The sequence below is a fragment of the Lygodium microphyllum genome, chromosome 23, assembly GCF_053477565.2.
Source record: "Lygodium microphyllum isolate KBCC chromosome 23, Lygodium_microphyllum_v1.1.10, whole genome shotgun sequence".
Classification (NCBI taxonomy): Eukaryota; Viridiplantae; Streptophyta; class Polypodiopsida; order Schizaeales; family Lygodiaceae; genus Lygodium; species Lygodium microphyllum.
In genome coordinates, this window is record NC_141157.1 from 8,181,428 (window position 1) to 8,204,041 (window position 22,614).

Below are 22,614 nucleotides of genomic sequence, written 5' to 3' on the forward strand. Positions count from 1 at the left end.
TTAAGTTAAACATATAATTGCGAAAGCTTAGCAATCATACACTAAACAAGCTAATAAGAAAAGAAAATCCATGAGTTTCAAAGTTGATGATTATGTTTGGTTACGCATCGAAAAGAGAAGATTACAAAGTGTTGAGAAACACTCTGTTGTTAAATTAGTACCTAGATTTTATGGATCTTTCAAAATCATTCACAAAATCAATGACAATGCATTTAAATTAGAACTACCCCAACACTAGAACATTCGTAATACTTTTTATATCAGTTTGTTATGATCTTTTAGAGGCTAATTACATGTTCACCCTGTCTATGAAAACCCTCCTTTGTTAGAAGAAGAAGTTGAAATCCTTGAACCTGAAACTATTCTAGATACTAACTTTATGACCACTAGAACTAGTCGAATATATTCTAGATATTTGGTTAAGTTTAAAAATAATCCTGTTGAAGAAGCCCAATGGATGCACGCCCGCGACCTAAGTACTTACCCCTCACTGCTCGCTCCACATTGAGCTAATAGCAATTGAGAACAATTGATATCCCACCTTGGGGTTATGATGCCAGGAGGCATATTCCACGGTGGATTCCGTGAGACCACGGTGGATTCTATGAGGTTTTTATTCCACGGTGGATTCCGTGAGGTTTTATGGTGGATTTCGTAAAATATTTATTTGCCGAGGCCCGTACACAAGGTGGATTCCTTGTGTGAGAAGTTGACGAGGACGCTTGTCCTTTTCGGGCATCGGATTAATTTAATGTGTACATGGGTGATTCCACGGCGGGTGATTAGGCAAAATACATATTTAAATTAATGAACATTTATGAATTTAGAGTACACTCGCATTAAATTAAGGTTAGGACAGAGTTTCAATCTATTTATTTATTTTATAGCTAAAGATTGCTAGGTATTCACTTTTGTCAGTTTAATTTTATTATTTTCTAACAATTGTGAATGCTTCAGTTGATGTGTAGAGTAGGCAGTGGTGGCATTGGGAAGCATTGGGGGATAGCCTGTATTCAAATTATCTAGAAGAAATTATCATTTTTGATGGGTGCACACCTTATCATTAAAGACATAACGCTAATATTTATTTAGGTGCACTTATTTATTGAAGCGCTTGACAAACATTTATTATTTTGTATACACATAGGCACTCAGTTTAAATATTTCATTATTGAACATTGTATTTGGGCATAACCTGACTTTTGGGATGCCCAACCGCTTTATTTTTTATTTGGGCAAAAGCAAACACAAAAGCCAAAGTGTGCTAATTGTAAATTGGGCTATTTTTGAGCTTGAAGATAAATAAATTTATAAATACATGCCTTATGGAGCGCTCACATAGGGCATGGGGGGAGATTGTACCTGATTTGTCTTTTTGCTTCATGTCGTGCAAAACCTTCTTCTTACTTTATGCATTTTAGTAGAGTTCTTTGTTCTTGGGGACCTTCCAACATTCACTACGCACGCATCCAACATCTGATTTGCGCACCAGGACTACTCTTTAGCCTTCCCTTGCTGACTTTCCCCCCCCCCCCAACATCTCCCACTTCGCGTACAACTTCACATCCCCTTATACGTTCAGATCTTGGTTCTTCATGAATGACATGTAGCCCTTCTCCCTCATGCCAATGTTGCCATTGACACTCTTAGCTGCATCCATGTATTGTTGCACTATCTTACATTACTTGTCCAAGCCCAAAGACTTTGCCTCATTACTCTTTATGAAGTACTCCATGTCATAAGCCAACAATGTCAGAGCTAAATTTTCCAAGCAAAGATCCTAACCTAAGACCAGTGATATGCCTTCATTTCTACCTATGAGATCCTACCATGGATACCTCAGTCATCTCTTGAGGCACCCCATTATCCAACAAATGAACTTTAGCATCTAAGCTTAGCACTTGAATTCTGCCATATTGTGAGCTCCGCATTCGAATGTTAAATGCAAGCTCAAGCGCATGCATTCCGTTTGAGCTCTGCACTTGGATGTTACCATTCACTTGAATTTTACCATTCAAGATTGTGATTCTTCCATATCCACTATTGATTTCATTGGCAATGTTGGGTACACAATCTATGCAATTGATCTACTCAAACGAGCCACATTTGCGGTGGTATCTGCGTAATATGGACCATTCCTTTGTAGTGGATTAGCATCATATCCATTGCTTGCTTAGTATATACAATTCCTTAGCAAGGCATCATAACATTATCCATCACCTACTATATTAAATGTTGGATACATGCCTTCTCTAAGAGGCACAACGAGGTCATCTACAAGCTAGCCATAGGGGAAACTACTCTCTAGCTTAACTTTTATGAATGGTAATTTCACATTAAAAGGGACATCTCCAACAACACATCTTTTACATCATATTTCTCAAAGGTAGCTTCTTGAATACCTTACATCATCCAAATATCCAGTCGATAGAAGGCTTTTGGTCAAAGTCGATACATGACGTACATTGTACAGAGTAAAAGAGCTGCATGGAGTAAACTGCAACCATACATTCCCAATGTCAATAATATCCAATGCCAAGTCATTTTCTAGTCTTACCGAACTTGTCATGTTAACAATAGAACTGAAACCAATCTCTATGTGGAGTAACATGAATGGAAGGCCCAGAATCAAGCATCCAACATTGAGAATATGTATATAAAGCATTAATCAATCGAAAAGCATCAAGAGAGGGAAGTTGCTAAGACTTACTTATCATTTGACTCAGGTTGCACTACATTTATCCCTTTAATCTTTACACTAGACTTACTAGGGACAATGCTGTGATCACTAAACTTTTCCTACACTTTTCCCTTGTTTTCCTCTTTGGGCTTATTATCCCACATCTTATGACACTATAGCCGAATATGACCATGCTTCCCATAGTAATGACATGTTAGAGAGTACTTATGACTATAGGACTTACTACGAGATTATCTATGAGACTAAGACCTCTATGAATCTCTACCGCATTGATCATTATTGCTCTTACCATTATGTTTGCCCCTAATAGTCAATGCATGAGAAGAACATGTTGTATCTACATTCTTTCTATTTATCTCCCTTGTGAGTAAAGTACCCTTAACATACTAAAGTTTCAAGTCATCCTTAGGCATATTAACACACATGGTCGTACAGAGAGTGTCCCATGACTCAAGAAGTATCATAAGCAATAACAAGGAAGGTAGGTTATCCTTAAACTCAATGCCTTACGAAGTCAATTGGTTGAAAATTGAATGAAATTTGTTCATATGCGAGGACACACTAGTCCCTTCCTTCATGCGAAGATCCATAAGCTGTTTCAACCAATACATCTGTGATGCACGAATTTGCTCATAAAGATTGCATATCTTTTCCCACAATTTCTAGGCATTTTCCTTTGGTGCTATAGCATTGAAGTAAACCCATTTAGGCAATGATAATATAAGGGTGGATTTATATAGCTAATTCAACTCATCCCAATCATCCTAATCCATGTCTTCAGGCTTTACACACTTGGTTTTCAATGGTCTAACTTGCTTCTTTTGAACCAATACCTACCAAATCTGTGTCTTCCAATAGGTGAAATTGTGCCATCAAGCTTTTCAATATTGAAAATGGCATTACGATTTGTAGAGCCAACCATAATGACAATATACCAATGAAAAATCCAAGAGAGTGGGTTGATGTAGATGATTGCATATCACCCCCAAAACTTAGCTAAAAAAAGGGCAAAACTCGCGGAAATACCAAAGTATAGAGTTGTCCACTAACTCCAAGCAATAGATTGCCAAAGTATAATGTTTGCTCTCTAAGACAATGCTCAAAATTGTAATTATAGGAATGCTAAAAATTGTAATTATAGCAATGCTGAAATAAAGTCAACAGTATATGTCAATCCAATTGTAGGTAAATAGGCAAGAAAGCAAGCTCCCATTGGCATGGATATTTGAGTAGTAACTGGGATAAAAAGAATGCAACTAGCAGTATCTAAGCATAGACCATCGGTACCAAAGACTCTCACAAACTCAACGTGTCAGTAAACCATGCATCCCATAAGCATATTCATCATCATTGACAAACTGCTAATAGAGATAAGTACTGGTGTCCAAAGCATATGGAATCAAATCAACCCACCAGCAGGAGTAATAGCATCCAATAGCATACATGACAGTATATACATGAACCAAGAGTCCCACTATCTCAAAAAACTAAGCTCTACCAAGTAAGTATAAGTTTCCTTCACTAGAAGCAAATCCAGAATGCAAAGTGAGCAAGCAAAGCTCAATACATATACATCAAAGTATCCACAAAACCCAAGTGCATCACAAATACATTCAAAAGTATAAGTGTCCAATGAAGATTCACTACCTAAGCAGCTAATGGGAACTCCAATAGTCACAATGTGTGACCGACCTTCCCTTATTCAATAATCACTGAAAGAATAAAAAATAAAGTGATAGTGTTGGGTGTCCACCACCTATAGTGTACAAGTGTGTGGTCTCAGTGTGTAAAGTAAATATAAGGTGGCATAGGCACATGTACCTTTACCCCCAACATTTGTCACCTTTATGGGGGTCTAGATATCTAGGTTTGATGTGGCCACAAGAATATCATGGGAATATCTAGATATTTAGGAAAGGTCTCAAGGAGGCAAATTAGTGGCGGATGAGAGCAACCAGCCAACGTAGGAAGAAGAGCTAACAACAAAGTGGAACATGCAAGGGGCCACCAACATATCCTAGAAATTTATAGCTAGTAGAATAGCTTGAAGGGTGGGGGGCGGCGGGGGGTGGTTTTAGAACTTGCCTCGACCTTCACAGCATAACATTGTTAATTATTGACAACAAACCATTATAGAAGATGCTAAAAAATTGTCCAATACAGAGATAGTTAAGACAAAAGAAAAATATGGTAGGTAGAATCACCAAGTGTTGGGGGATTACTCTAAGTGACAACAAGTTGAGTTCTCTCAAGAATGAACTTTGGAATCTCAAGCTACAATTGCAGGACACATTGTTTGCCTAGAGAATCACAATCAAAGCGGTGCTCATGATAAGTGCACTTCATTCGAGGGGTTTGGGAGACAACACTTATTGGTGCAGCAAGGAATAAACTCTATCCCACCTATTTTGGGAGGGATGCATTGCGAAGGATATATGGGAGGAGGTCCTACCATATGTGTTGACCTTATTGCAACAAGGAAATGAACTTTAGGCCTGCATGTTCGACAATTGCAAGCATGTCAAGAAGGAGGAAGAAATGATGTTCCATCTTATAGGATCATCACCTTGAAAGCAATTTGGAATGCAAGGAATAAAGTCAAATTTGAAGGAACATTTTTGAATATTAGTTGGACCAAAATTATTGCCAAGGCATGGGGGTTGCAAGTCTCATTGATAAAAATAGGAAGAAATGAGTTGGTGAAGTTTACAAACTTTCTTAACTAGCTAGACTCCGCATTTATAAAGGCGATATTTATTATAATACAATTTCTTTCGTGTCCAACAATTGGGCTACCACTCATAGGCAAATTGGAACATTTTCCCACCATGTCGTAGTTTGCAGCCAGGATGCAGAATCATTTGTGAAACTGCAAGTTTCCATGGCCTCTTCACCCATAACTGATTCTGAACCTACGAAGGCATGCTCAACGAAAATTCAGTCACTTTGCATGTGCAAGCTCTTCTGCCATTTATTGGTCCTTTTTTTCTTCAACGGCACAGATAATGAAGCGTCAAAAATTGTATTTCATAAATTCAAAATACTTGAGGCGTGCACTACAAGTTCATATCGTTTTCCAACCCGTTCGAGAACTGGTTAGAACTTACTACTCAGGAACCATAATCGTGGTGGGAACAGGTCCTTGGTTGTGACGAGTATACTTGGAAGTTGGATCGAAGTAAAATCTCCCTTGAAGATGAAGAGGGACCACAGAAGGAAAGGAAGGACGAAGGGGCGCAGGGAGGCTGGGACTCGGGAGGGACGTACACACACACTTCTTTCTCTGTGTGTAGGTGCCCAGAGAGAGAGAGAGAGAGTGTGTGTGTGTGTGTGTGTGTGAAGCACCTATGCTTCGCGGTGTTCAGACAAGGCACGCGTTTTCCTGCGGCTACCTGGTAGAAGCTCTTCTCCATCGTCATCCCTCATCCTCATCATCACAATCATAAATAAGCATCGGTACTACGCCATCATCCCCCCCCCCCCCCAATCTTTTCTCATCATTTCAAGTACTTTTACATAATCGTTCAATTCCCTCAGGAAGAAGCTTCTTGGCTTCACCATCCTGCGTTGCGATACGATGATCAGCCATGGCCAAGGCAAGTACTCAAGGTTGGTTAAAGAGACCGCCCGATCCCTTCGACTCCGGGAGGAGGACAAAGCTCTGAGCATGGTATTAATCCCGACCATCTCTTGTTATTTTTAATCCGGTAAACTGTGGCATGAATGCATGCTGATGGAAGATTACTGCGACGTCTGACCTGCGGGAATCCGTTTAGAAAGAACCTCTCTCTGTCGTGCAAATGCGGTCACAGAAGTGAAGCAATATACAATGTTATCATGTGCTCACGCTGGAGATCCACGTGCAAATGGAACTCGGTGAATTTCATCCCATTTATGGCATATCATCAGCCTTGCAGGTCCTTTTAGCTTGGGACGAACAAAACACAGTGTTGGCTTCTCGTATGATCAAAGAATATTGCTAGGACATTCTTCATTACATTCCAAAAATGCAACAATACAGAAGGTAATCAACTCCCCTACCTTCGGACTGTGAATGAACTTCCTTGCCGTGTTGTTGAACGAATGTTCCCTTTCGGACACCGCCTATGGTAATCAGTCAGAGAGCAAGAACGAATGTTTCCTTTCCGATTTCGCCTATGGAGTTCCATCCATGCGATACAGAAAAATGCAATCCATGTTGTTACAAGTTTTGAAACTACAACTCCATTGTCAAACAGACTGTACATGCATCGATTTATGAGCATGTCAAGCACTCAATAACAGAGCGTACATCATACAAGTTTTCCTTGCATTGACGAGGAAAATGGAGCCATCCACTTCTAGCTACTTACTTCATTGAAGGCTTGGCCAACTTCATATCATGCCAACCCTTGTGCCTTCGAAGGCTTAAAGGGGTGGGTAAGGAGTCTTGGTTTAGTTTAGAGGCATAAAACATGGCCTTTTTAGCACAAAAGAACACATCTTAAAAAGTGAATTTTCTTTTGGATCCTTCAATATGGTGTTAGCTTCTCTTGGTCATTAACTTCCAATTATTTTTTCCAGCAAGATTGAGTATCCCAACGACTTTAAAGAGTCGTTGATAGGGATGATCTATGCGGGTGCATGGTCCGACATTGTAGATTTGACCCAAGTGCAGCAGCCACTCTTGGTAGAGATCTTGGGTAATGTTACTGTTCTGGTAACACCTTACCGACCATAAGTCTGTAGTGTCAATCCAAGGGTGATTATTCTCACCTCATGCCCTTGTAATGTGTGATAGATGTGCACTCTCTTTGGTAAGAATGTAAACGCAGGTGCCAGGGCGCACATATGTAGTACGAGGTGTAGGCAGAGATGCACACTTGTCACTTCTTTTCTTCTTTTCTTCTGGAAAAGAACAAAGGTAGTAACACACATATGCACACATACATAAACATAAACCCATGTCTAATCGTGCTATTTACTTTCATTATGTATCTTTGTGAGAGTCGCCCTATATGTGGTGATTGTCCGCACACATTCACATAGTGAAACACTTTAATCGAAAGCTTATGCTTTATTGGTTTGCCAACCATAGCTTGTGGAGTTGCTGTGCCCTCTTGAACCAAGCTTTGCCACCAAGCAAAGTATGCTTCAATGTATTGCTAAGGATTTCTTAATTGATTGGAAGCCAAAATTGGAAGAACCCTCGGTGAGTAACTAGGTTTTGGAGATGATTAAGGACAACAAGATTTGAAGTTTTTTCTCTTTTGTTACTTAATTGATCAATTTGGAAGCACCCTCAAGAAGTTAATACTAGCAACTTGCCCTTGTAAGTACATAATTAGGATGCTGAAAACCCTTTGGTGGAATACGATGACCAATCTTTAGTTACTAGTACTAGCGATGCAATCTTTTAATTGTGAAATCAAAATTTAAAATGCCATCCACTCATGTTTTGAGAGAATCATCTTGTTCTGCAAAAGTAGCACTCTATTTATACGAGATGTTTGTAGATATTGAGTCTCCTACTACTTAGGTTTTTGTTGGATTAGCTAATGAGCAAAGAACATAGTACGAATACGCTTGCTAAATGCAAAAAGTTCCTTTGTGCTTGCTAGTTTTTGCGATGTATTTCCCTCATCAATTTCTTTGGTTTTACGATATTCTCATGATAGGACATTGAAGCACCATTTTATAACTTTTGTTCATATGGTGTTTTCGTGGTAGGTCTTACTTTTTATGACGTTTACATTGCAAGAGCTCGATATTCCTTTGTACAGCTTGAAAAGGTCCAAAACTGTTTTTGCAAACTTGGATCAATATGTTAAAGAAAGAAGATGCAAAGGATAAGAGTGCTTCATCCTCCATAGGCATATGCTTAAGTGGTGACTATGACAATGATGATTACTATGATGATAGTACTAACATCATGTTGCCAAAATTGAAACCTAAGGAGAAAGGTGGTTCTCAATGCTCAACCATAAAGTTAGGTAGCGAAAGAAATCTAAGCAACTTTGAAACAAAGCATCACTTTAAAGATTATCCAAGTGCAATGAGAGCAGCGTACAAGTATGCCTCGATGGTTGCCATTGTAGCTCAAGCAGCTCTTGAGTTGGGAAAGCAATAAGACATAAGCCTCTAAACATTAAACACTTGCAATACCCAAATTCAAAAATTCACTCACCTAACTCACTATAGCCACTTTCAATGCAAGTACATGAAGGACATCATCATCAACCATAATTGTAACTCCCACCACCACCACCATAAATTAGTACTGCAATGAGGGTCGAGCCAAAGCACAACCACATATGTAACCATGACCTAAGGAGAAATTAGCTAGAATTAATGAGAAATTAGGATGAATACAGCAATGCCAATCGTAAGCACAAAGAGAAAAGCCAATGACAATAAAATAATGATTGTAACGATGTAACGTTGATGACACACGATGCGAGTGTATAAACAATGACAATGATCGTAATGATAACAATTATGGGATGGATCCTTAGTGAAACTATGTTAAATGATGATGATAGCAATACTTATAATAATAAGGATGACGATGATGGATTTGAAGACGATGATGAGTACATCCAATGTCTCAACAAAATGTCCTTGAATGGATATATCACCGCAAGACTTACTTGGGAGTCAAAATTATCTAGATTTGTTTCACTCCTTGGTAATAGAGATCATACACAAATAAATTTTATTTCCTAGGATATGTTATACCTCTCGCATTTTTTATTGATAACTTTTTTGACCCATTTCAAGTATTTTGCATAATTGAACAATGTGTAGGAACTTCCAACTTGAACATATATAGAGTATACATTCCCCTTATGGGTCCCTCTTAAGAACTTGTAAATAGAGAATTACAAACTTCAATAGCATACTTTAGTAGAAGGCTTTCTTTTTTTGATAACAAATTGAATATGATGCATTTTGTTGAGAAGGTTTTATATTTTTATGAAATTGTAGACAATAACTTAATACTTGTCAGCTTAGGCTGTTAAATGATATTGCAATAAGGGTTCGTGTTCTAATATGATCTTTTGGATAATAATATAACATGCTTATAAAATCTTAAACCGTGGTACAAGACTAGTTGAGATAATTAGTTAGGTAGTACCATTGCTAGACCTTGTGGTAATTAGGGTTGATTGATCTGAATCATTACTATTTTAACATTTAGAGTTAGTAATCCTTGCTCAAATACTATTTTAATGGTTAGTAATCGCTTAGAATACAATTAGATCGCTTAGAATACTGTTTTAATGGTTAGTAAGTACTCATTAACATCCTTAAACGAGGTGAATATGTACAATTAAGACTAACATAGTCTTTAAAAATTAATAAAAGACAATCATGAAGTATGGTTAAAATTGTAGGAGTGTTAATTGCTTTGTAGCGAACAAGTTCAATACCTATTTCACCTTACCTATTTTGTAGGAGCTTTAATTCCTTTGTAGGGTTAAAATTGTAGGAGCTTTAATTGCTTTGTAGCCAGCAAGTGCAATATTTAATTCACCTTACCTACTTAGAAAATGATGAGGGAAGTAGGAAAGTGGGGGGGAGGGTCAAGGTAGAGGTTGTGTTAAGACACCTCCTCATATCCTTACACTTGGACACCTACCTAAGGAGGGAGTCATAGGTCTAACACCAACATACCAAAATCTTCTAATTATGTCTACCTTGTGAACCCTAGATGTAAAAGTGGTGTAGATATTTTGTATTTTCCCAAGATCAGTCAATAAAACATGATGATGTACTTCTTTATAATATTTAGTGCCTAGTTTGTGTTACTATGATAAGAAGAATCATGGATTGATTGTAAGGGTGTGCTTGAGAAGTCTTTTTGTAATAATGTCTTTAAGAATGGTTATATATCTTTTAGTAAGTAAAACTAGACTTGTATGCTTAAACAACGATAAAAAAGAATTGCAAGGAAAGGAACAAGGCACGAAAGAATTACTTGAGCTTGCACACTAGTGAGTAATTGTGATGTTGTTTTGCTTAATTTTTTGGCAAATGGCATTACTATGAACAAACAAGTATGAATGGTTAGATGACTTGGTAAAATTAATGAAAAAAAATAAGTTTATAGATACATATGTAGTCTCCAAGATATGTAAGTGCCATACAATATGCATGGACGAGAGTTGTCATCATTCTATTTGAAATTAATAGGATGATGACCATGCCCTCTCCATTGACCAATATGCATGGTGTCCTAGTACAATGCTTCAAGTCAAAATATTGCTCAAAACCTAGTTTTGTGTCAATAGATGTTTTTCTTCAATTATTGTTATGAGGCATAAACATCTTATCAAAATGTCAAAGAATTTGACATTTATACTTGACATAGGGTGTGAGGTGATTTAACATACTACACACATTCCCTTGAACAAAAAGGAATTGCAAAGACAAGAGACAGTTGCTTAGAGATGCAGTAGACATAATAATAATGTATATTGATTATTGAATAATTCAAGTACATCCATTAGATTGTATGAAAGACTCACACATTAGAGAGTTACAATTGGCAACCAATAAGCATGGAGAGTGAATTTGAATAGACACATCCCATGATTCCACGACCTTCCAATGACTAGTCCATTTGGCACCCAACACATGGCACCCATGGTGTACTTGGACCCGTAGCCTTAGTCTTCATTGATGTTGCCAGAATCATCCATTGTAGGTTCATCTAGGGTGATAATAGTTGAAACAGGATGGGTTGGCAGAATATGAATTGCTAGAGTTAGAGCTAAAACTAAAGATGGAGCTACAAGCTTTGGATTTGGAGTCACTGGAAGATTTGGAGGAGAGGCAGTTAGCAACCATTGATAGGTTGGGTCTAGACCAAAGCCTTGGAGGTAGGAGCATCGAAAGATGATGATAGTTGTAATGGTTTATCTCCATACACGTATTGATTTGAGTCCAAAGCAAAGGCTTGGGAATATTATAATAAATCACATCTATTGCCAATGCCTCCATGAATCTAGCTCAATCATGGACCCCTCGCATTGAATGTGGTCTCGATTCTCACAAATAACCAGCAACATATTAGCTTGAAGCACCAATTGCGTCTGTATCGATTCACCTACTGCTCTAAATGCCGATCTCGGATCTCATACTAAGTTGATACTATTTGAATTTTCATCAATGCTACCTCATGTTGGGTCTACAACATCTACAGATTAAGGGTGGATAAAGAATCCCATTTCACTAGACTCCACTTGGCTAGGGTTTTCTTGGACTCCTGGGGAGCGCTCTTTTTACTAGTAGAGGACTTGGGTGTCTTCTCTTGCTATTAGCTACCCTTATTGAATGCACTTCTATTTGGTGGAAACCACATGTGCTCGCTTTAAAGATGAAAGTATTAAGGGGTGTACTCTGCATGGTAGTAGGGACACAACCTTTGGAATGTGATTTCACAAAAATTTCACCTCAATTTCAAAGTCGAGGTGGTATTGATATTGGATCACATCATTCTATAGCATTTTCACCTGCTCGTTCAAAGCTATGTTCTATTGTTCCAATAATTGACCATGCTTTTTAGTAGCTCAAATGTAGGGTGTCGAGAGCAATCACTTTGGCTATAAACCAAATACCTCATCCATCTTTGATGCAGTCATGTTGGTGTCTTTGTCTCATTGTCCATGACCACCTTCTCCTTGATCAGCTTCTTGCCCCCAACTAATCCTCCCATTTGATGTTTAAGTCCTTTATTAGTGGCATAGTGGTTCGAGTCGAATGAGAAGTATTGACTTGAATGTTAGGAGAGAATGAGCCTTGTGTCAGAGTTGACCGAATGACCCTACTTTGGTAGGGATGGGATAGCCTTGCAAGCAATGTTGAAGTTGTGACAGAAATTGCTATCAAATTGGGTTGGCATGCCAAGTGGGCATTTGCATCGGGATCTTGGTCTTTTGAAGGAAGTGACACGAGATGCACATAGAGGTCATCTAGTTGATTCCCTTCCACCAAGATGTGATCCACCAGAGTAGCTTGCTATGAGTCGACTTGAACCTATAGTATAGTGATTTCCACATGTGCATATTGAACTTAGTGTGTCCCAAACCCAATCCACAAAATTCACATGGGCTTGCTTCATTGCTAGTAAGTGATATAGTCTATTCCTCAAATAATCCAGAGGTTGGTCCATCGAGTGCTTTATTTTCTTAGCAGGCATTGGTAGATTCTTGCTACCTCACTACAAGATATGAGCTATAAACCGATGTTTATAAGCGACAAAATTATTAATAAAAAAAGCTACCCCCATTGTTGCTAATAGTTGGTATAGACGTCTCTAGAAAAGCATCGCTATATTTTGCATCACAAGTATGCAAATAGCTATCGTGAAGGAAAAATACTTTGATATTTTTGTACTTTGGAATCATGCTAATTCCATACCTAGTAATTTCCAACCCTTGTAAATTCATCCCTTGCCTATGTAAATGTGCCCTTAACTTTGGAAATGAGGGGTTAGGATAAAGAAGACAAGAGGCTAAGAGAAGACATCTTTTGGCTCATTCACTAAGTTCTGTTGTTCACTTTCTTGATGTTAGTTTCCTTCTTGCTAGATGAAGCATCAGCCATGGCTGTCATGTATTTTTGGAACTCTCATCATTAATACATGGCAAGATGTCTTAGTGCAATAGTTTTCTTGTCATTTCGTGTCTATTCCAGTTTTTAGTTAGATTTCTTTTCTTAGTTGAATGCTTCATTACATTGGTATCAGAGCTTTAGTTTAGATCCTGTCAGAAGTCATTTTCATGCAATAGATTCAATTGTAGTGACTAGGGAGTGAAAACCTCAGTTAAAATTTAGTTACATGAGTTAGTTCTTCCATAACCATGGCCTGACATGGAGAACTCTTACAAACCATGACTAAGATGGAGGTTCTTGGCATGGATCAGTGGACAATGGCGGGCTCCAACCAATTTGGCAACTCGTGACCAAGTTTTGGACAAAAAATTGGGGTAAGTTGGACAAATTGAGGGTCGCAAGACTTAGTGAAGGTAAAAGTTACTTTTCAAGAAACAAGAGTTTCTTCTCTTTCCCTTCAAGCTGCCTTAAAGAATCCATGGCAATGGACTGATCTAATCTCTTCTTCTGGATCTCTATCATGTCAATGGATCACATAGCCTTGTTCCTCACCTCATTAGCTTCACTTGGAATACTCATATGGCTATCGTAGCTCAATTTTTTTGAAGAAGGCCAAGAGTATGCTACTGCTGCAATTGCGTCAAAAACATACTCCTGCATCAACATTGTAAAAATGGAGCAAGAGAGCTCCTAGAGAGCTTAACTAGCACTCTTCTACCTTTGGCCAAGCTCTCCTTCAAGCCTTGACAACCTTTCTTCCATCTTTGAGCTTTCCCTTCTCTCATGAAACCCTGGACATGACTGTTTGGGACAACACCAAAGGATTTATGAATTCTTGAAGCAAATGAAGGGGGTTTTAGTGGTAAATCATCCCTAGAGCATCCTCAAGCATTTGCCCTCAAGTCTTCATCAACATTGATCCAACATTGATCAAGGAAAGGTAATGGACAGCATGTCCCTTCAATGTCACTGAAATTTTGGCTTCTTTCTTCAAATTTTGGAGTCTACACACTACATTGGAGCTTCTTTCATTGGTCCTTCAAGCTCTACAACAAGTAGAAGAAGAATTTTACCTACATCAAATATTCTTGAAGCTATTGGAGCAACCCTGGAACTCAATGAAGCTGAGGCCTATTTCTTTATGTAGCATTCTTGAGATTTGGAAATTCTTGGATGGATTTGAAGCTGAAGTCAAGCTCTATTTGTGGGAGATTCCTTCATCAATAACAATACTCTTCTTCTACAAGCTTAAGAGGTACTCTAATCATCTTTTAATCTCTATTTAACTCCTTTTGTTGAGCTAAGTCCAATTGATGAAAGAGGGATTAAAATGATAAAGAATCCTATCCATTCTATCAAATGCATTTCACCGGAAATCCATAGAGCTATCTTATTGATTGATCATTGCATAATCACTCTCATTCACTGAAATAATCACTTTCAAGTGCCTCAAATTCTCATTTTATTTACCCAACCGTGATATTGAATTGTTTGTCCTTTTGTTTCATTGACACGAGTGAAATTTCACCCAATAGTAAGTGGAATAAAAATTGTTAAGCAGTGAGTTACTACTGAGGTTATCACTTACCTATTCCCATTTAAATTTCAGTATACTCCATTGGAGTTCTTGCATATCATAAAAGGGCAATCAAATTCTTTTCATTCCATGCATTTCATGCTGATTTTTTAGAGCCTAGCATTGAACTGCCATGTATATAAGCACGAGGAAAAGTGGATGTTGGGCGAATTGGTAGGACAAAAGAGAGGTGACCCTCCCCTATTGACAAGGACCCTGAAGGGAAGCACAAACTGGCTTGAGAGGGAAATTTACACATCCCTCAAGTCTCGGATCCCACGCATTTAAGTTCAGGTGCAGGTACCACTCAAGGGAACAAGAATTCAACCTTCAACATGGTATATTTGGCATGGGATTACATGATACAAAAGCAAATGTATGGCAACATAATGCAATGCAAATGGCAAATGTGGATAGAGTTATGCTGAGCATTATGAATGCTATTGTTAGTATTTGTTAATTAGGTCAATAGTGAAAGAGTTGGAATAGGGTTTTCCATCAAAGTTCCATTGATTAGACCTTTCTTTTGCAACATACAGTGGGATTGTTAAATCCTTGGTTTATTGCAGAGATTATTTTCAGTATTGGGACAGATGTTGCAAGAATTTCTAGTCAGCTACAGTAAATTGTTTACAAAATTTTCTGTACTCAACTACTTTCAACACTTGATAGCTTATTAGAAAGGGAACTTCTTAAGCCTTAAGCAGAGCCAAAGAGTTTGTTATTCAGAGTACTAGAATTCAAGATATTTGAGTTTTCTTCTACTGTATATATAGGACATGAAGTTACTCATGGCAAGAAATAAGAAAAGAGATCCTATTTTGGAGACCATCAATGAAGAACTGAGAGAATATCAAGATGAACATGAACATGAAACCCCTCAAGAAGTTATATCCCACATGCATTATGAGAATGAAGAGATTGATGTAAGCTCCACTCATTCTCCTATCAATCAATCAATGAATGGAGTTGAGATGTCCCATGTTTCCATGAACTCTAACAGTCTACAACAACTCTCAAATGATATTAAAGACATGAAATCAGGCCTTGATGGTATGAGGATGGGTATTGACAAGTTAGTGGCTGTCTTTAATGAAAAGATATTGCCTACAACTGGTCCTAATGTTCCAAACCCTCCTTTGGCTGAAGAGCAACCCAAACCCTCTACTCCAAAGATGGTAGGACAATTTGAGATTGGGGAATTGTCAAAGGCTAAAGATTTTATTCTGCCCACTTCATTTCAACCTTAGCCCCATCAATCAAAGGCCTATTCTCAGCCACATGGGCAAGATCCACATGGTAGGGTTCAAGCAAGCTCTAGGCATGAAGAGGACATCCACGGTTGCAATCCATTTCATAAACAATTCTATCCTCAACCAAATATTGGTGGGCATGTACAAGGGCATGTGAATTCAACCCCAAACTCCTATGGATAGCAACAATACAATTCTCATACTCAAGTTCAGCCTAATAGACTAAGCCCCTTATCCAATCATGGTTGGCCTCAACAAAACGATGGGCAGCAACCACCATTTAATACTCCTATGCATGGACAACATCAAGGGTACCATGGAAAACCTTCTAATATGGGCAACACTCATTTTCAGCCTCAAGGATATTATTTTCAGCCACAAGGTTATGGTATGCAGTATGGACAGCAAACCCCATATGCACACGGAACTTGGAATAATGAATTCCCTAGGCAAGGCTCATTTGATAACTCTTTTGGACAGCAACACCATAATGAATAGCAGCACCACAATGGACAGCCACCTCAATATGAGAGAGAGTATAAAGAGAAAATTGTCATCTCAAATTTCAAACGAGAGAATCCTTCACCCACGGAGTTGGAGGAGTGGTTTGACAAATTAGAGATGTATTTTTCCCTTTATCCAAGGCCCGAAAATGCCAAAGTGAAGTTTGCAACCCTTCATTTAGAAGGCTATGCACATACTTGGTGGAGATATATGACAAGAATTGGGCATGACTTCTTATCTTGGGAAGCACTAAAGAATCCTATGATTGAAGTCTTCGTCTCTCCCATTGAAAAAGAGCACTTGTAAAAGAAATGGTACGCCCTTGAGCAAGGTGATCCCTCGGTCAGAGAGTATTCAAATCAAATTTTAAACCTCTCAATGTATGTATAGGAGTCTCCGATAGTGCCAAATTCAATAAGTATATATTTGTTTTGGAGTTTACCTTATCATTTGAAGTTGAAGCCATGAAACCTACATCTTTGCAAGCTGCCATTCAATTGGCTGAGCATTATGGGCAGAAATACAAGAGTTTTCAGTCAAAAACAGGACATTTATTTCAGCCTACACAGTCCCCAAAGACATCAGGCCATTATGGGCATGTAAGGATTGATTTTCAACATGGTAGGAAGCCAATAAATGTTTACAGCAATACCTACAGCAATATACCAATTTTTTCCACTATTTATGGACCAAAGCAGGCAACAATTTCAGATCTAATGCTGAAAATAAGTTTGACGAAAAAAAGACTGATATTAGTGCCAAAATTTTAGCCCCTATCCAAGGCAAGCATGTGTCTAATGACAAGCTCAAAGAAATGTATCCCAAAAGACTATGCTTCAAGTGCAGGGAGAAATGGTCACCGGACCATAAGTCCAAGTCTAAGGCTAATAATATGAAGATTAGCATGATTTATGAAGATGATTTTGATGCTAAAGCTATTGAGGAAAGTCTAGCACAGCTTGAAGGATCTACTACTCAAGAAGAGATGCATGAAAATGAAGAGAGTATTCATGATGAGTTTTACGACCCAATGGATGGCTTTCCTTTTGATCTGGGTGGTCATTACATAGACGATTCTTGGACTAATTTACATCCCTCGCTATGTTCCATATCAAATGATGCATGGAGTGGTTCAAGAGGGGACAATACCCTACGCCTCAAAGGCCAAATCAATGGAATGACTACTCACATACTCATTGATACGAGCAGTACACATAGCTTCATTAATTCCAAATCACTCAATGGACTAAAATTGATTACACATGATATGTGTTCTTCCCTCAAAATCCAAGTGGCAAATGGAGACTTTGAAAATAGCAATCAATGCTGTCCAAATGTTCCTATTACTCTATCTCCATTGTGCACTACATCAGTGAGTTTGATCGCATTAGAAATGGGTCCCATTGATATTATACTTAGCTGCAATTGGCTGAAATCTTTGGGTAGATTTACTATGGATCTTAACAAGCTAGAAATGGAATTCCAATTGTGTGGACATCAAGTAACTCTACATGGTGTTGAGAAGAAGAAAATGGAGGTGATCAGTCTCAAGAAGATAAAAAAAAGAGATAAATGCAAAGGCATGCATGTTCACTATTCTTCTTTCGAAGATTGATGAGGATCAACCCTCTCCTCCTACCAATGACATAGATCCATGTCTTTGCAAGTTGCTGAAGGATTATGATGATATTTTTCAGCCACCTACTTCTCTTCCTCCCAAAATAGAAGTGGATCATCATATAGACTTGCTGCCCAACACCAAGCCTATTAACAAACCACCATATCGCCTCTCCAAAGTGGAAAGGGAAGAGGTAGAGCGCCAAGTGAAAGAGCTATTAGAAATGGGTCTCATCAAGGCAAGCCAATCGCCTTTTGCCTCTCTGGTCCTTCTTGTAAAAAAGAAAGATGGCTCTTTTAGCATGTGTATCGACTACCGCGATCTTAACAAGGTCACCATCAAGAATAGGTATCCAATACCTAGAATAGATTACCTCCTAGATGAATTGAAGGATGCTAAGGTATTCTCCAAGATTGACTTGAGATCAGGGTATCATCAAATACGCATGAAGGAAGGGGATGAGTTTAAAACAACCTTTAGGGATGGAAAGAGGCCTCTATTAATTCATGGTTATGCCTTTTGGTTTATCCAATGCTCCAGCCACATTCCAATCTCTTATAATTAAGATACTTCGGCCTTTGCTATTTCAGACAGTTTTGGTGTTCTTTAATGACATTTTGATCTATAGCAAGAACAAAGAGGACCATTTACAGGATGTAAAAGAGGTCTCGATATATTGAGGAAGCACAAACTATTTGCCAAGGCAACTAAGTGTTTATTCATGACAAAGGAAGTTGAATACTTGGGTCATATAGTGGGAGAAGATGGAATCAACGTGGATCCTAAGAAGGTGCAATGCGTCAAAGAATGGCCTACTTCAACTAATGCAACTTCTTTAAGAGGCTTTCTTGGGTTATCATCCTTTTACCGTAGGTTTATGAAGAATTATGCTCATGTTGCAGCTCTTCTTAATGATCGGCTGAAAAAAGAGGCCTTCTTTTGGGACGAAATCGCCGACAAGAGCTTTAATAAGCAGAAGCAATTGCTTATTTTAGTACCAATACTAATTTGCCCTGATTTTTTCAAGACTTTTATTATCTACACGAATGCTAGTGGTAGAGGTTTAGGGGTTGGTTTCATTGCATTTGAGAGCAGAAAATTCGATGACAAAGAGAGGGAGATGCATGTGTACGAGCAAGAGATGCTTGCTATTCTACATGCGATGAAGAAATGGCATCATTATCTCTATGGAACACATTTTAAAGTCAAAAGTGATCATAGGGTATTGAGGTATTTCTCTCATAGCCCAACCTTTCTCCCAAGCAAAAGAGATGGCTGGCTACCTTGCAGTCATATGATTTTGAAATAGCGTACATGGTTGGAAAGGATCACGTTGTGGCTGATGTATTATCTAGAATGTGGGCATGCAGTTTATCTACAATGTCTACAATTTATAAGGATTGGGTAAATGACATCCAAGAATAATATGTGCTGGATGAGCATGTGGTCCAGTTTTTACAGAAATTACAACAAGGACATTATGAATAATTTCCAAATTTCAAAGTGCATAATGGACTCTTATGGTTTAAGGGTAAAGTGTACTTGGTCCCTAACAGTAAATTCAAGCTGAAAGTGCTCCATGAGATGCACTCATCACCAATGCCTGGTCATTTGGGTCTTTTCAAGACCTTTGACAAGGTCCATAAAAGTTTTTATTGGAAGGGTTTATGGAAGGACGTCAAGGAGCATGTATCTAAGTATTTAGAGTGCCAACAAAATAAGGATTTCACCTTATTGCTAGCCGGACTCCTTCAGCCTTTACCTATTCCTACGGGCAAATGGACCGACATTTCCATGGACTTTATAACGGGATTACCTACTACTAGTCATGGATGGAATAGTATCTATGTGGTTGTTGATAGATTGACTAAATCAGCCCACTTTATTCCAACCAAAATACAATATTCAGCAAGTCAAGTGGTTGAGCAATTTATGGAAGGTGTGTTCAAGCTGCATGGTATGCCAATGAGAATAGTATCGGATAGAGATACAAAATTCATGGGCAACTTTTGGAGAAGTCTATTCTCTTCTATGGGTACTTTTCTCACTCCTAGTACAGCCTATCACCCCCAAACCGATGGGCAAACGGAGAGAGTCAATTACTTCGTGGAAGTGTACCTTAGGCATTATTGTCATGACACATAAGCTTTATAGGATCATTGGATCCACCTTGCTGAATTTTGCTATAACAACACATATCACATGAGCATAGGTATGTCCCCATTTGAATCACTTTATGGGTACAAAGTCCAAATTCCATCAGTTTTGTTTCATGAAGATATCAAACCCCAAACAAAGGAAGAGTTGGAAAGGATGGAGATGCTCATGAGATAATGCAAGGACAGCATAAGGAAAGCACAAGAAGTAATGAAAGCCTATGCCAATGAGAAGAGAAGACATTTGGGCTTCAAAGTTGGAGATTGGGTGTTTCTTAAAGTGCCCAAGACATAGTATTCTTCATTGAAGGGTGGGAACACTAAGCTTGCTCACAGGTTTTATGGACCATATTTGGTAGTGGACAAAGTTGGAGAGCTCGCTTATAAGCTCTAACTACCTTCTTCCACTAGAATACATGATATATTTCATGTTTCACAGCTTAAGAAGTATGTTGGACCTCATGTGCAGGTATTAGAAGAGTTGCCACCAATGGATAAAGTAGAACTTGTCATATATGAACCTGAAAGCATTATTGGAAAGAGAGAAAAAGTGCTTAGAAATCGTACTCTTACTGAGTATCTCATTAAGTGGAAGAGCCTACCCATAGAGGAATCTTCTTGGCAACCATCCACTTATGTGAATGATTTTCCTTGGTTATTACAGGATGATACATGACAGACTGTGCAGGGACAACTTGCTGTGAGATATTATTGTCGGCAATAAAACTGTCTTGACTTTATCAAAAATTGATTTTGATGTTATGGGGTGATACTAGGGATTGTATACTTCATTTCTATACCTCATATGTGTCATTTGGACTACTCTATTTAAATTTATGACAGTTTTTGTAAATCAGCCCTATTTGGACAGCAACCAGTTTACTCACAATTTGGTATACATAAAGGTCTCTCTTACATGGAAAGTGCTTTCCTATCATATTGGAGCTACATGGGCTTGATTACTATCATCCTTGGCATGGATTTGGTCCATTTATTCTTGGTTTTGAGGACAAAACCATCTTAGGACGGGATGGTTTGTCATAAAGGAAAAATACTTTGATATTTTTGTACTTTGGAATCATGCTAATTCCATACCTAGTAATTTCCAGCCCTTGTAAATTCAGCCCTTGCCTATGTAAATGTGTCCTTAACTTTGGAAATGAGGGGTTAGGATAAAGAAGGCAAGAGGCTAAGAGAAGACATCTTTTGGCTCATTCACAAAGTTTTGTTGTTCACTTTCTTGATGTTAGTTTCCTTCTTGCTAGATGAAGCATCAGCTATGGCTGTCATGTATTTTTGGAACTCTCATCATTAATACATAGCAAGATGTCTTGGTGCAATAGTTCTCTTGTTATTTCATGTCTATTTCAGTTTTTAGTTAGATTTCTTTTCTTGGTTGAATGCTTCATTACAATAGCAATGCATATAGCGATGCGTGCACATTTATTTGTGATGCTAATAGCAACGTGTGTAGGTTTTATTTGTGACGTTAATAGCGATGCTTACATAGATTATTATTTTTTTGGGTGCCAGGGCATAAAGCCTTGCCACCCTTCTAGCCATATGTACTGAAAAAAGTTCCATAAGTTTATCATAGGTTAAGAACACATGCATCGTGAGATGGTAAAAGAAAAATATTTTTTGACTTAATTTTCAAATAGGTAGAGTATCGGCAAATGATATCTTATAAAACTACATGGAGTGATAAGGAGCATAACTAAAAAATAGATAGGTATATCAATAATATTGAGTAAACGCATCAATGATTAGGACTTTGGATGGACTTCTATTGTTTCAAAAGTTGCAACTCACTTCGACGATAATCTCTCACCTTGTCTCTCAACACTCTGCTCTATACTAATCAAGCATCCTCCTCTCCATTCCAAGGAAGCAAGAACACAAGACTAGCTTTGAGTTGTCGTGAACTCATCAACTTACATTCGCATCCACCATTGAGCACACCAACAAGTCAAGAAGAAGAAGAAGAAGAGAAAGAAGATGACAAAGAGCTTCATCTCCCCTCAATTCCTCACTCAATACACCTCTAACTCACTCTCTCTCATTCACTCTCAACAATCAAGGCAAGATAATAGAATAGAAAAAGAGAATAGAAAGCTTCAATAGTTGCATTGATAGAGCTTTTATAATATGGATGTACCAAAAGGATGATTACGACTGAGACCTCCCACCCTTATATAGACACAAAT

General features: G+C 38.2%; 1 long non-coding RNA gene across 1 annotated transcript; it reads left to right on the forward strand.

Moving 5' to 3' along the window:
- The first annotated feature begins 5,927 nt into the window (after window positions 1–5,927).
- On the forward strand, window positions 5,928–7,410 carry LOC148015854 (uncharacterized). The gene is made up of 3 exons (XR_015688152.1): window positions 5,928–6,157; window positions 6,239–6,371; window positions 6,478–7,410. It is a non-coding gene; the product is annotated as an uncharacterized LOC148015854 (long non-coding RNA).
- Window positions 7,411–22,614: the final 15,204 nt, after the last annotated feature.